Consider the following 16,262-nt stretch of genomic DNA (forward strand, 5'->3'; position numbering starts at 1 on the left):
TCTGAGGGTATGTTTCATAATATACATAATGGATTAGTATATATGTGTATATATGCATATACACACATATCTGTACATATACAAACTAGGTGCAACTTAAAACATTTTGCTGTTAGGATATGTGAACAAGTAAGTTTGTTGTTTAGGATGAAAACCAACTTTCTCTCCTTAGCATTCAGTGCTCACCCACAACCTGGCCCAATCTCCATTTCCATCATTCTCTCTCCCTCCCATTAAAACCTAATTCTAACTGTGCTGCTTCCCTTAGCCATCTCATCCTTACCCCTGCATTGATATCATCCCCTGGAACAACTTCCTCACACTGGACCCTTTCTTGCTTTCCTGAGTCACATCAAGATTTGCCTGCCACAGGAAGCCCTCCCTGCCTATTTCAGTCCCTCTCTACACTGATTTGATATACGGCATTCTTAGCTTTTAATCAGTTGATTATCTTGCCATGTGTCCAAACTTTGATCTCCCAATTAGATATTAAGTTCCCAGGAGTATGGAGAAACTAAAGCTAATCCTTCCTCTCTACGCCTTCCCATAGGGAAGGGTTTACACCAGTGGTTCTCAATCTTGAGGCCCAGAAATCAGGATTTTAAAAAGATTCCCAGGTGATTCTAATGTGCAGCCAAGGTTGAGAACCACTGGTTTACACGATAGAATTTTAAACAAATAACAGCTGTGGACAATTTATTTGCCCTGAAGATGTAATGAATCTCGTTCTTCACTTTTCCCACTTCAGTATTGCAGACTACACCCTAGAGAAATGAGGCTTTAAGGTAAAGCATGGGTCTAAGAGTTTAGAGACCTGGAGACCACATTATGAGTTACATTCTACAGCTATAAAAGTCCCCTGGGCCTCATTTTTCTTATCTATAAAGGGCAGCAATAATGATTAACACATACAATTGTGAAGATTAAATGAGGAAAATAATATAACAAGGATGCTTAATGGGTATTTGTTGTCACTCTATTTTATGTCCAAAGAGCCATCTTTCATCAAAAATCAAAGTAAGTAGACTGATGAACAGGGACAGATCCAAAGACAGAGAAACAGCAATCAGACTACCAGAGGGAAAGTAGGGGAGGGTGGGGGTAAGGGGAAGAGACCAACCAAAGGACTTGTATGCATGCATGCATGCATATAAGCCAAACCGATGGACATGGACAACAGGGGGATGAGAGCCTGAGTGGGGGCGGGGGGGAGGTTGGGAGTTAATGGGGGGATGAGGACACATTTGTAATACCTTAACCCAGTGGTCGGCAAACTCATTAGTCAACAGAGCCAAATATCAACAGTACAACGATTGAAATTTCTTTTGAGAGCCAAATTTTTTTAACTTAAACTATATAGGTAGGTACATTGTTATTAACTTAATTAGGGTACTCCTAAGGCTTAGGAAGAGCCACACTCAAGGGGCCAAAGAGCCGCATGTGGCTCGCGAGCTGCAGTTTGCCGACCACGGCCTTAACCAATAAAGAAATTAAAGATTAAAAAAAATTAAAGTAAGAGTGGTTTTCACGTTCACAATTTCCAAGAGAATGAAGAACCATTCTAACTGGCAGATGTCCAAATGACTCAAATGGTTCCAGACCAAAGGTCCCTATGTCACTATGAAAAGTAAGTCATAAGTCTCTTATTTTCCCAATTAGTCCCCCTTTTATATTCCAACAAGAAAAGTTTAGGGGCTCCACTCAATTCTATAATCTTTTGTTGAGCAACTACAAAGGGTAAAAAGCATTGGTTTGCCACCCTACACACACACACACACACACACACACACACACACACACACACACCAGGCAACCAACACTCTCTCCTCTATATCTTCACAAATTGCAACCCCCTGCTTAGACAAGAGTACGGGCCTCCTCTGGGGGGGTGTGGTCAGGTCTTCTCCTTTTCCTCCAGCAGTATCCAATGGGAATGCCATCCCAGCCCAGAACACCCACTCCAAACTTCAAAGGCAGGTCTAAGTAGGTGGGCAAGAAGAAACCTTGCAAGGAAGAGGAGAATTACAGCAGGCTTTTCTAGATTATCAGATTCCAGTCTGAGAACTCTCCCCAGGCAAGATGGTGTTCCACAGTTGGAAAACAGTATTGAAAAAAAGAAAAAGCATCTGGCCTTGGTTTAAGCCACACCAAAAGGATGCTCAGCTTGGAAGCAACCAACCAGGTCTCCTGTATGCTGCTCAATTCTCACCAACTGAGCAGAAGCCCAAAGGTATCACATCGCAAATTCATTTAAGCCTATCTCTTTCATTTGCCCTCTCTTGATCTGAAAAACCTCAGTGATTGCACAGATTGGGGCAAAATGCAGTCATCAGAAGTAATTGCCTTCTCTGTTCTGTGGCTTCTCTTCATTGCACATGTGTGTGTTCATTAGTCCTAGAGATTATTTAGCAACCTGAGACTGATCAGGCTGGGTGATCCATGTCATAGGCCTTCTTGACTCCAAACTCAAGAAAGAGGAAAAATGCCCTAACCAGTTTGGCTCAGTGGATAGAGCATTGGCCTGCGAACACAAGGGTCCCAGGTTCGATTCCGGTCAAGGGCATGTATCTTGGTTGCGGGCGCATCCCCAGTGGGGAGTGTGCAGGAGGCAGCTGATTGATGTTTCTCTCTCATCGATGTTTCTAACTCTCTATCCCTCTACCTTCCTCTCTGTAAAAAAATCAATAAAATAAAATAAAAAAGAATCAGTCTTCTTTTAAAAAAAAAAAGAAAGAAAGAGGAAAAACACAACAGCCACAAGCTGTCTTCTGGAACTGCAGTCACTCCCTTCCCCAGAGCCAACATGCAGCCCCCCTTATCTTGCAGGAACTGGCCCTCCATGCTAGCACTTGCAGTCAACTCATGGCCAGAGCGCTATTTTCCTGATGATATTAATGTAGGAATGTGGAATGACATCCTTCCTGTCCTGCCCAAACTCAAGGCACCCTCTAAGCCTCTGAAAATTCATAGTTTCCAGGTCTCAGCAAGGGTCCCGAGATGACTTAGTGATTTGCAAAGGTGACCATAGAGGGTAGATTTTCAAAGAACTTGACATTGCCAAAGGAACACAAAAAATAAAATTCTCGAATAAAGGGGTGCAGTGGGTTGCACAGAGAAAATAAAGAGCAAAAAAGAAGGGTTACTTCAATCACATCCTTTCTTGTCTTCTTACACTAACCGGAATGTTTGAAGACCAGCCGCAGGAAAATTTATTCCAATTAAGCAAGTATTTTTAGCATCTTTTTACTTGTATCCAAGAGCAAACTCTTGATTGGTGGTTTAATTTTCTGCCCATAGCACCTAGCTTAGTTCTAAGCTCAACAGGAAAGCAAATGGTTTATTTAAAAGAATCCTATCAATCACCACAGTTAAGTTCTTTGAAAATCTACTATCTATAGTCACCTTTGTAAATCACTAAGTCATCTCAGGACCTTTCCTGAGAATTGGAAACTATGAATTTTCAGAGGCTTAGTGGGTGACTTATGTGTGGCAGGACGGGGAAGATGTCATTCCACATTTCTACATTCCTACTCAGAGAAGCTGAGATGTAAACTGAGAGCTGAGCTTAGTTTTCACTGGCCACCGGAAAGGGAATAAAGCACAAAATCAGGCTTAAGAGCATGGACTTGGGGTCAGACTCCCTGGCTTTGAATTCTGCCTCCACCACTTAGTAGCTCTGTGATCTTGGTCAAGGGAATATAACTTAACCTCTTTGTGCCTTGGTTGTAGCATTTGTAAGAAAAATTTACATGTTAAGTATGAAATGAGTTTACATATGTATAGTGCTTAGAACTGTGCCTGATATATAGTGAGCACTTGGTTAATCATTTTAGCCAGTTTACACGATTAGTATTGGCGCCAGGGAATATATATCCCATCCAGTAATAAAATCTGTGAATTAAGGTGTAAGTTTCCACACACTGTATGTCTTATAATTTAAAATAGTCACAGGGAGTAAAGTAATTAAAAATAGTCACAAATTTTTTTGCACTAGAATGATAGATTGTCTTCATTTTCATCAAATTTATCACCCCCCATTTTCAGTATTACCATCAATTTTATTATTTTCATCATCAACTTCCACTTCATACCATGTTTGCTTCCTGTTTCACTTATACTCACACATTTCTCTGTTAGACAAAGAAGTAACAGAAGTAATGTTGAGGTCTTCATTTTCAAATCAGGGTAAGAGGGACAGAGATGCTTATTTTGAACTAGAGGCCCAGTGCAAAAAATTTGTGCACTCAGGGGGGAGGGGGTGTCCCTCAGCCTGGCCTGTGCCCTCTCACAATCTGGGACCCTTGGAGGATGACCACCTGCTAGTTTAGGCCTGCTCCCTGGGGGATCAGGCCCAAGCTGGCAGTCAGACATCCCTCTGGCAGCCCAGCAGCCCTCGGGGGATGTCCACTTGCCAGCGGGGAGCAGGCCTAAGCTGCAGTTGGACATCCTTAGCACTGCTGAGGAGGCGGGAGAGGCTCCCACCACCACTGCTGTACTGGCAGCCATCAGCCTGGCTTGTGGCTGAGCAAAGCTCCCCCTGTGGGAGTGCACTGACCACCAGGGGGCAGCTCCTGCATTGAGCATCTGCCCCCCTGGTGGTCAATGTGTGTCATAGTGACCAGTCATTCCCAGTCGTTCTGCTGTTAGGGTCAGTTTGCATATTACCCTTTTATTATATAGGATAAAGGCCTGGTGCACGGGTGGGGGCCGGCTGGTTTTCCCTGAAGGGTGTCCTGGATCAGGGTGGGGGGTCCCGCTGGGGTGCCTGGTCAGCCTGGGTGAGGGGCTGATGGGTGTTTGCAGGCTGGTCACACCCCTTCAGGGTGGGGGTCCCTACTGGGCTGCCTGGCCAGCCTGGGTGAGGGGCTGATGGCTGTTTTCAGGCTGGCCACACCCCCTTTAGGGTGGGGGGTCCCCACTGGGGTGCCTGACCAGTCTGGGTGAGGGGCTGAGGGCCATTTTCAGGCTGGCCAAGCCCCCTGGCGACGGAAGCTCCCAGCCTCTCCTTTTTTTCTTTTTCTTTTTTTTTTATTCTTGGATTTATTTACCTTCTATAATTGAAACTTTGTTGCCTTCAGTGGAGCTCAGAGCTGGCGGGAAGCTTGGCTTCCTCCATCACTGGAGCAACCAAGCCTCCTGCTCGCTTCATCTCTGTGGCTGCCAGCTGCCATCTTGGTTGGGTTAATTTGCATATAGTCGCTCTGATTGGCTGGTGAGCGTGGCTTAAGGCATAGTGAAGGTATGGTCAATTTGCATGTTTGTCTTTTATTAGTGTAGATTTCAGTGTGACTCATGTATTTATATCTGACTCTTTCAGCCAGTAAGACAGCCTGACACAGGGGAGAGAGGATGAATGAAACACATTTGCATTCAAGTCTCAGTTCTGCCATTGACCAGTTAGCATCCCCTAATCTAGCTGAATCTCAGTTTCCTCGTGTGTGAAATAGAAGAAAACAATGAGATGGAGAGAATGACATACAGAGTGTCAAGCCCAGATGAAACAAGGTAGACACTCAATCAGTCCCTTAGCCTATCTCAACCATTGCTCATTTCACACAAGTTAAAACATAGGACAAAAACATGGGACAAGTAACTCCAAGATTTGTAAAAAAGAATTAGTTAAATGCATGAAAGAGAAGAATAAGCAAATACATTGGGAGCTAAGTAGGTAACATATGTCTCTGAGACTCTTGGAAACCAGGGCAAAAATCAAAACCAATGGGTGTTCCAAGAAAAGAAGAGGAATGCCAATGCTTCAAAAGAAATGTCTAAACTGGTAACAAATAATGATACATTTTCCATTAAGTGACATGCTACATAGGTCTCCTGACACCAATTTCTTTTAGAAAATGCTGACCAAGTTTTTATGTGCATGTTTTATTAAGGAACTTGCATAGCAAGTAGAGAGGTTAATAGCAAAATCCATTTCAGTTCAAATGATTTTGGAAGGGATTAAGCTGATATGGTCTAAGAATGACGTCTGACAGTAATCAGATATAATATAAGGGAAGAATTATAACCACACTGAGTGCTATGGAATAAGGGGTATGGGAGATGCTAGATAATTAAGGGTCTGGAAAGGGGAACTGTAATATCAGGGGGAAATCAACAACGAGGCCCCAGAAGCACTGCCACAAGTGGATGTGTCAGAGTTTCAGGGGAATTTGGAAGACAAGCATATCGTGCAGTGGATCCAGCAGCAGGGCAGGTGTAGAAGTCTAGGGAAGGCTGTTGCCTCTTTGTGCTAGTGCATTTGTGAGTTTGCAGCCAACAGGCCAGTGGTAAGCATGGAGTTGCTGTTGGTCATACCCCACCTCTGCATCTGTCTTTTGCTGCATCTGACCACCATAACCTTCAGAGTCTATTAGCCATGGCTTTGGTTTAACCCAGTGATTCCCAAAGTGGGCGCTACCGCCCCGTGGTAGGCGCTGCAGCGATCCAGGGGGGCAGTGATGGCCACAGGTGCATTTGGGGGCGATGAGTAACTGCTATGAAAATTTTAAAAAATTAATTTCCAGGGGCTGAGTAATATTTTTTCTGGAAAGGGGGTAGTAGGCCAAATAAGTTTGGGAACCACTGGTTTAACCTATCCACATCTCTTACAAAGTTCTCTTTGGACCAACTCAAAGCTGGAATCATACAGAAGGGGATTCTGGGAAATAGCATATCTGTTTAGCCAAGTGGTCCTTGAATAAGGACCACACAGGACCAGTCTGAATATTAAGCAAATTGAGCTGTGTGAAGTGGGCCTAATACAGTGCCTAACACATAGTAGATCTTTCAAAATATTAGTCCCTTTCAATACCTGAGACAAAACAACAGGTCTCAAAATGATAGATCCCAAGCTTGTGATTAAAAATCTCATGTCTTCCCAATCCAACTCTGCTCCCTTTCCATCTGTCAGATGCTAGAACCTATTACTTTCTGAGGCCTTTCCTGATTTCAAACACAATGGAGGCAGATCTTATGCAGGGGTTTAGTGCTAATGCCAGAAAGTAATATAAGGTTGAAATTACCCTTAGTTGCTATTTATTTGGTTTAGCACTAGGACATATGTTGGCCAAACTTTAGAATCCATGATATACAAATCATAGATGTTTTTAAACTCTTGGATTTTACACCGTGCTGCCTGACACTCATACTGAGACTGAGGAAACAGCAGATAGAACTTCCTTGGCTCACACTCACTCTGGGACACAAGTGGTCTTATCAGCCTAATTTCCTCCTCATTGTTGCAATTTGTTCTGGGTTCTTTTTCCAACCTCACACCAGTTCATTCTAATCCAAGTAGAAGTTTTCAAAAGTCACTACAGTGCTCCCATATATATTATATGTCATGTTTTAAACTTAAGATCTTTAATATCAGAGCTGCAAAGCTTCTCAAAACTGCCAGATGGATAAACTTTTCTCACAGATTGTACATTTAATATTTTCCTGAGAAATTACAATTTTTTTCCTTTAAGAATTATCAGATTGAAGAAATTGTAAAAAAAAAAAAAGACCTATTTATTTTCCTTGGTTAGTGTTGTTGGATGTAACAATGGCATAATAAAGTGAAACTGAAGATTTAAATTGGGATTTCTTCCAAAAACACAGAAATATCTTTTGTTGTATAAGCTAATTTATTCTCTTCCTATCCTTTAAAAATGTTTTTTTGGAATTTTATTACATAGAGTAATCCTTTTTTTCAGCCTAAGGCAAAATATTGGAAGAAACAGGAAAAAAAATGGAGTCCTATATTTATGTACAGATATTTGAAGTATTTCCATCCTGTAGTCTTAAAGTCATTTTTCTGTGGCCTCTTATTTTGAAACTGCTTCTCAGAGTTCTCACATTTGCTCCTAGATCTTTATGGTAAATTGTTTTAGCATGTTAATATGTTCAGATCAATTGCTGGCGGCAGTAATGCTAGCATCAATCATGTACAAATGTGTAATAACTGGGAGACAAATGACACTACCCCCTCCTTCTTTTATCCTGGTACAGTTTGCTCTTCTGGAAGATGCCTTTAGTACAAACTAATTTCCAGGGAGGTCTGAAGGCACACCAGTTAAGCATTAAGAATCCTTTCAGCTTACCTGGTCCTCAGAGAGGGGAAATACGCACCATCATAGATTCTTCCAGCACCCTGGACAGAGACATCCACTTGAATGCTATGGGGGGTTCTGAGTGCTGCCCTCCCTCAAACATCTCTCTCTCTCTCTCTCTCTCTCTCTCTCTCTCTCTCTCTCTCTCTCTCTCTCTTTCTTTCTGTCTCTCTCCCCTCAGATGTTAGAATACCATGTTGTTTACATTCTGAATTCTGGTTATTTGGTCCTGCCAACTTTTGCCCAAAATCCTTATTTTCCTATTTTATCCATTCCTCCAAATGTAGTTTTTTTTTGTTTTTTTTGTTTTTATTTTTTAACATATTTTATTGATTTTTGACAGAGAGGAAGGGAGAGAGATAGAGAGTTAGAAACATCGATGAGAGAGAAATATCGATCAGCTGCCTCCTGCACATCTCCTACTGGGGATGTGCCCACAACCAAGGTACATGCCCTTGACCGGGATCGAACCTGGGACCTTTCAGTCCGCAGGCCGACGCTCTATCCACTGAGCCAAACCGGTTTCGGCATCCAAATGTAGTTTTGATTAGTATTATTCCACTTACCCCAATATACTACACATTTTGTGGTTTTATTTGTTCTTTTTGGCCACTGTTTTTACCCTGCTGGTCTCCCCCAGAAGGCTGAAATTTGTTTTGGTTATATTAATCACAAGTGCTGTGTTTAAATATGTAATAAGTTGAATGTAAATGTATTCTATGTCCTGAAAGCATATAGCATAATTTATATTTTACATAGGTAAGATGTTGGCCACGATGCCAGAAAAAAAAAGATGATATATGCAGATGGAGTAATTGAGGAGAGTTTATTAAGGAACCGTTCATGAATGTATCAAAAGGTCAAGCAAATGCAATGAATATATATCCAGCCCCTGGGACTTGCAACATATGGGAGCCTGAAGAGGCCAGGGAAGGGAGTGGTTAATGGAATCTGAAGATGAGGTTGTATGGAGAGGACTGCCCAACAGAAGTTGTGTGTGTCATTTAGGAAAAGTATGACATCAATATATGGTGTCCCAACAGAGAAGAATCCTGAAAATTAAAAACCTTGAGTTAATTCTCCTAACACACTCTCCATTTGAAAACAAAATCCCTATAGTTGACTGAATCCAATGGGAAGCTGTAAAGCAATTAATCTCATTGGTGTGGCCCATAAAAGTCAACTACCCAGGGCACAGCACACATTACAGAAGAACAGAGATCTGAATGGGAAAACAGAAATAACCAAACCAATAAAATATTCATAGTTGACATCCACAAGATAAAACATAGCAGTGTTGAAAATTACAAAGATATTGGGAACTGGATTGTATTATAGAACCTAATTTATCCATATTCACCGTCTTGTACTTATAACAAGTAACTTAACCTCAGGGTTCTCTTGCACATATATTTTGTTCACTCTTTTGAGTATCAAAGTCCATTTTCTTCATGGGATTTCTCACTCAAAACCACTCACTCACGATTCAATAAATTAGACAAACATGAGTAGGTAATTCACTGTTGCCTAACACTCTAGCATATGTGTGAAATGCCTTCAGGACAATATATTCAGCAATATGTGAACAACTGGCTTCATGTTCTACCAAAACATTTTCCTTGATTCAGTCAATGATTTCACTTTTAAAAATTCTCCTTGATTAAGGTTGAACATAACCCTGAAAACCTGAAAACAGCCACAGTGCTGTGATTTTTGACAAATCACCTCTGCTAAAAGACACAAGCGCATGCTCCTTATTTATTCATCTGTTCTTGCCAAGGGAACTTGCCAGCTTCCCCTGGTGCATGTCTCCTGGGAAAGATGAGAAGAGAAATAATAAGGGCACCTTGAAGAAACAATGGAATTATACATAGACTACTGTGGGCAATGCTGAAAGTTGAGATGATTTTGCCATCTCATGTGGAACTAAGAGCAAGAGCCCTCCTTTTCCTGCTAGTGGGGGAAAAATAATGGAGACTTTTTCTAGCATAGATCTTTTCAATGGTTTATTTTTATTGCCATTTGAATCCTGGCGTTTACATACTGCAACATGGTAAGCAACTAGCTGATTTCCCCTCATGAAGACTGAAACCATGATTTGACTTTGCCACCTCTGTACTCTAATAGGCCAAGTCAGCCTGTCATTGACAAGTCACCAGATATGAGTTTGTGACATGTTTATGCTATTGGCTAAGAGCGAACATTGCCTGTTGGGCCCATACAAATGTAATGGTTCTTCTTAACATACCAAATAAATAACCAGTGCATCAAATATTCTCTCTGCCCAACACTTAGAGGCTATGCACCAGACCATTTACATCTTAGCTTTATTTTATTTATTTTTTAAAGACTTCAAATTTTATTTTTCAATTATAGTTAACATTCAATATTATTTTGTATTAGTTTCTGGTATACAGCAAAGTGTTTAGAAAATTATATACTTTATCAAGTGTTCCTCTGATATTTCCAGTACCCAACCGGGACCATACACAATTATCACAATATTATGGACTATATCTCTATACTGTACTTTACATTATTTTAATCAACACCTGAAATGTAGCTATGCTTCAAAATTGTGTCTCACCTTAATGCATCTCATCTTTGCTTAACAGGAATTGTAATAGACATTTTTTTAAAAATCTACCTAATATCCTTGCCCCTTACTCTGGGGAACAGCCCCCTGTTTTCCTTTGTCTAATAAAAACTTCTGTATTTTCAGTCCATGTAGTTCAGGTCATGTATCAGCTCCAGGAGGAAGCACAACACACAGGTCTAGACAGTAGCTGATTCCAATACTCTGGACTCTATATTAGGGAAGAATTGGTCACATGCCACAATCCAAGTAAATAAACTGCTATTCCAAAATTTTATTAAAAAAAAAACAATGGAAAAAACTCCTGTCCTCTGAGATTAAGCCAACAAAGATGATAACAGATCCAAAAATGAAGATGGCAAAAGCTCAGGATTCAGCCATACCTGAAACTGTATGTACTTATGGACTCTTTAAGGATATAAAACAAGAAATTTTCTTCATTGTTTAAGTCAGTTAGAGCTGTAGGTGTATCACTTGTTAGGAAGAAGAAGAAGAAGAAGAAGAAGAAGAAGAAGAAGAAGAAGAAGAAGAAGAAGAAGGAGGAGGAGGAGGAGGAGGAGGAGGGAAGGAGGAGGAGGAGGGGGAGGAGGGGGAGGAGGAGGAGGAGGGAAGGAGAATTCTGATTAATATAAGTGGGAAACTACAATATGAAATGTGTTTATAAGTCTAAAGATCGCATAACTAAATTCTACTATATTTTCTCAACTCTGGGCTTCATATAGTTTATTATGGTTTAGTCTGAGCTAATCCATTTTGAGACATGATCAGCTTTACTTCTGTCACCTTCACATTGAATATTGCCATTCAAGTCATATTGAGACACCAGCAATGCTTACTTGGCTATTTTGAAGAAAATGTCCAAAAGGACACACACCCTAATTCTTTTATTTTTTAATCCTTGTCCAAGGATAGGATTAAAAATATATGTTTTATTGATTTTTTTTTAGAGAGAGAGAGGAATATAAAATGTTATGCCCAGATTTCAGGATCCCCAAGAAACCACATCAGGGAGCCAGCCATGTCCGATGCAAAAGCATAAGAGTCTTTATTCGAGCTAGCTCGGCTCCCCCACCTTGCCGACACAGCAGCAGGAAGCAGAGAGAGATAACTCTGTGTGGAGACGGGTTATATAGGGGGAGTTGGAGGAAGGGGAGGAGAAAGGACTGTGCTCTGCCGATTGGCCAGGCACAAGTCTGTGTCTTGTTCCTGGGTGTGGCTAGCAGAGGCTTAGACTTCCGGGAAGAAGCTCCTTGCCAAGCATGTGGCCAAGGTAAGATGGAGCACTTACCCTGGGGCAAGGTGGAGGGCCTAGCCCTTACCCTGGGGCAAGGTGGAGGGCCTAGCCCTCGCCCTTTCATAAAATACATGAATCAGGGGTTTGGGTAAGGATTCCAGCAATCTGGGCAGTTCAGGCCCTGTTACATCTGAGGGAAGGGGAAGAGAATGGCAAGTACTAACTTTAGCTAATTGAGATCATGGCCAAATCTTTTATCACACCCCCCACCCACCCTACCCCTGGCAAAAAAAAAGAAGAAAGAAAAAAAGCTGCATCTTGCAATGTTTATATGAGAAATTATTCATTTTTTAAAGGATTATGACTTTTTTTAACACTGTGATCTATATGCTTATGAACTGGGTACCACTGGCATAAATGAATGCATCATGGAGTGCATTAATACAAATTAATTATACTGTGATTAGATATTATATAAATTATAATCTCCTGACTGTAGAATTTTAAAGGAGGAAATAAATCTATAAAGGCCACTAGGTGCTGGGGTCCAACCTCAGTGGGTCCAGGGGTCCCCAAAGGTGTGGATGGAGTCGGCGAAGAAGGAATGACACAGAGACAGCCTTCAGTTGATCAGCAACCTAGTCAGGACCTCTAGCCAGGATCTCCAGCCAAAGTTCTGGTCAGATCTGATCAGGATCTGATCAGGATCTGATGTTTATTGTCTTGTTACATCCGTATTTATACCAGCCGATTTTAATCCTGTCAATTTCTATTACAAAGGTTAGGGCGTTTCTTATCTCCATTCCAGGGAGTAAAGATTATGTAGCTTAACTACCCGCCTGGCACTTAATTAAGGGGTTGTATCTCCTCCTTAACCTCAGGGAAAAATCCCCACCTGGGGAAACAACCTTTCTCGGAGAGGTGACCTTGGTTAAAACACATGGCACTAAGGAGAGCAAACATATTAAGAACAATATGCTATATATGCCAGGTCCCTTGAAACATATGCTGTGCAGATGTTTCTTTCCTGCAGCGACTGTGTCAAGCAGCAAGGATGGACCAGCTTCCGGCAACTAGGTATGGTTTTGAGTAGCTAGTCTTAAAAATATTAAAGGATTATGATAATCCTTTAATATGCTTCTATTGTATACTTTTTGGTCTACTCTCTCTAGTATCATAGCAGATAAAATGAAATGGATATTGTACAATTAATTGTTCTAAAGGTAAGCTATGCCATGCTTCTTTTTTTAAACAAATGCCCTAATTTTATTTATTTTTTATTGTTGACTCTATTACCGATGTCCCCTATTTTCCCCCTCTTTATCCACCTCTACCCAAACCCCACCCTCTCCCCTAGCCTTCACCACACTGCTGTCTGTGTCCATGGACTATGGATATATGATTTTTGGATAATCTGTTCACCTTCTTTTATCCAGACCCTCCCATCCTCTCCCCTCTGACATTCGTCAGTCTCTTCCATGTATCTAAAACCATGAAAGGATAAAATATTTTTAGGGAAAAAAAGGAATATCTAATAGACAGGCAAAAATTTATAGCTGTTTTCCCAGCATGTTAAATAACATTATGCACCATTTTTCTACTTCTGTAAGGTCATCCAAATCAATACTAAATAGTATGTATATACTCAAAGAATTTAGGTATAAGCAGGACTTTCCTAGAATTGGATATTTCTTTTTTTAAAAATATATTTTATTGATATTTTACAGAGAAGAAGGGAGAGGGATAGAGAGCCAGAAACATCGATGAGAGAGAAACACTGATCAGCTGCCACCTGCACACTCCCCCCTGGGGATGTGCCCACAACCAAGGCACATGCCCTGACTGGAAACAAACCTGGGACCCCTCAGTCCGCAGGCTGACGCTCCATCCACTGAGCCAAACCAGTCAGGGCTTAAAAAGAGTTCTTAGTAGAGAAACAGTAAGATGTACTTATACCAAACATAGTACACAACAAACAACTTTATGCCTCAGTTGTACAATCTAAAAGTTAAAGGTCCCAGGAGTGCCATCCTGAACTTGGAATGTATAACCTTCAGAGGTAGTTTCTGGCACAACATTTTGATCTTCCTCTTCCTCTACAGAAAAATATTTCTCAATCAAGTTTAGTGACGCTTTGTACACAGACTCATTTTCATGGTTTTGTAGAGCTTCAATTTTGTCCAAACCTCCACATTCTTCAATCATTATACTTAGTTTTTCAGTTTCACCTAGTTTCTCAGCAGCCTGAAATATATTTGAAATGGCTTCCAGAATAATCAGAATAATTTTGGTATCTTTCGCAGTTAAGAGGTTCATCAGTGGTTCTATTACGCTACAATGAACGAGGTATACAATTTGTTCAACTGTTCCACCACTTGTATAGTTGGCCACAGCCCATACAGCTTCCTTTTGTGTCTGAAAGTCTGCCTTAGCAAGAACAACAATGAGGAATGGGACTAATCCATGATTCACAACTTGCTGTATCTGGTCCTGGCGGCCAGCTGTGATGTTTGACATTATCCATGTAGCTTCCTTCTGAATATTAGCTTTGGAGTTCATTAGTAGGCTGGGAAAGATGGCAAGTGCTCCTGCATCTATTACAACCTGCGTCTGTTCATGTGTCCCAGCGACAATATTTCCTATGGCTCTTAGCACAGGAGTCACAAATGGCAATTCAGTAGCTCCTAGGAGCTTCACAAGTTGGGGTACAACTCCTGATTTCACAATCATTTCAACCCGTTCATTTGGACCCTGAGTAAGGTAGAAAATGGCCCAGCAGCTTTCTGCTAATACTTCTGGATCATCATGATGCAGGAGATGAACTAAAGTAGGAAGAATCTGCTCAACAGCATCTAATGGGGGTACAGGATTTTTGTTGCGACAAAGGTTTGAAAGTGTCCAGGTCAGATTACGTAAGTAACCACATGCTAAAGATGACATATCAGGAACTGCAAGAAGAGCCAACAGTGGGCCAACAGCACCATACTTGATAACGAAGTCTCGGAAAACTGAACCATCACCTGCAATATTTCCTAGAGCCCATACGGCTTGTTCACGGATGTGAGTGTGGGGAGATGCCAACAGAGAAATGAATGCTGGAATCGCACCTCCATCTACTACAGCCTTGGTCTGTTCCGAAGTGCCGGAAGCAATGTTAGTGAGGGCCCAAGCAGATTCAAACTGGATGGGACTACAACCAGTTCTGCCCAAGAAGGACACAAATTTTGGGATCAAACCAGCCTGGATTATGTTGTCTATGGGAGGCTGTTTTTTCCTAGAAAGCAGTTTCCTTGCAGCCTGAGTAGCTTGGAGCTGGCTTCCCAAATTGTTGCTATTTATGCCTTTGACAATGTCCTCAACAGACCAATTTACAGTGCCCTGGTTGTTGCGGTTTTCCTGCACTGGAGATGTAGCATCATCGGGAAAGGAGCTCAGATTTCTCCTTTTCAGCATCTGGTCATCCTTCTTAGCTTTCCTCAGCTCCACATTAACTTCTATTCGGCGCCGTCTCATTTCTGTACTGTCTTTCCCCTTGTTCTTGAATCTGTTAAGGCGGGCAGCTGGCCAATTAGCATTCTCTTTGGTGGACATGGTTATGAGACAAAGGGAGAAGCTACACACGGCCACTCAGGCTTTCACAGGAGACCCGTGAGTGGAGGATGGGCTGCGGTTCGGTTGCTCCGAGAACGTCTATAGCGGCTCACCTCTCAGACGGTGTGTTGGGGTCCAACCCCAGCAGGTCCAGGGGTTCCCAAAGGTGTTGATGGAATCAGCAAAGAATGAAGGACCCAGAGACAGCGTTCAGTTGATCAGCAGCCTAGCCAGGATCTCCAACCAAGTTCCGTCCAGGATCTCCAGCCAGGTTCTGTGTTTTATTGTCTGGTTACATCTGTATTTATACCAGTTGATTTTAATCCTATCAATTTCTATTCCAAAGGTTAGGGTGTTTCTTATCTCCATTCCAGGGAGTAAAGATTATGTAGCTTAAGCATTATTGTTCATAGTTAAAGTGATTAACTACCCGCCTGGCACTTAGTTAAGGGGTTTTTTCCCTTCCTAACTTCAGAGAAAAATCCATACCTGGGGAAACAACCTTTCTCGGAGAGATGACCTTGGGTAAAACACATAGCCCCAAGAAGGGGAGCAAACATATTAAGAACAGTATGCCATATACACCAGGTCCCTTGAAACATATGCTGTGCAGATGTCGGGGGCGTGCAGGCGGCAGCCAATCAATGATTTTCTCTCATCATTGAGGTTTCTATCTCTTGCTCCCTCTCCGTTCCTCTACAAAATCAATAAAAATATGTGTATATTTTTATTTTTTATTTTTTAATATGTTTTA

The 16,262-nt window shown here is 41.6% G+C and overlaps 1 pseudogene; it reads right to left on the reverse strand.

The window, feature by feature from the left end:
• Positions 1–13,879: 13,879 nt before the first annotated feature.
• LOC102424184 lies at positions 13,880–15,508 on the reverse strand (annotated as a pseudogene).
• Between the last annotated feature and the right edge of the window lie 754 nt (positions 15,509–16,262).

Source organism: Myotis lucifugus, unplaced genomic scaffold, assembly GCF_000147115.1.
Source record: "Myotis lucifugus unplaced genomic scaffold, Myoluc2.0 scaffold_42, whole genome shotgun sequence".
Classification (NCBI taxonomy): Eukaryota; Metazoa; Chordata; class Mammalia; order Chiroptera; family Vespertilionidae; genus Myotis; species Myotis lucifugus.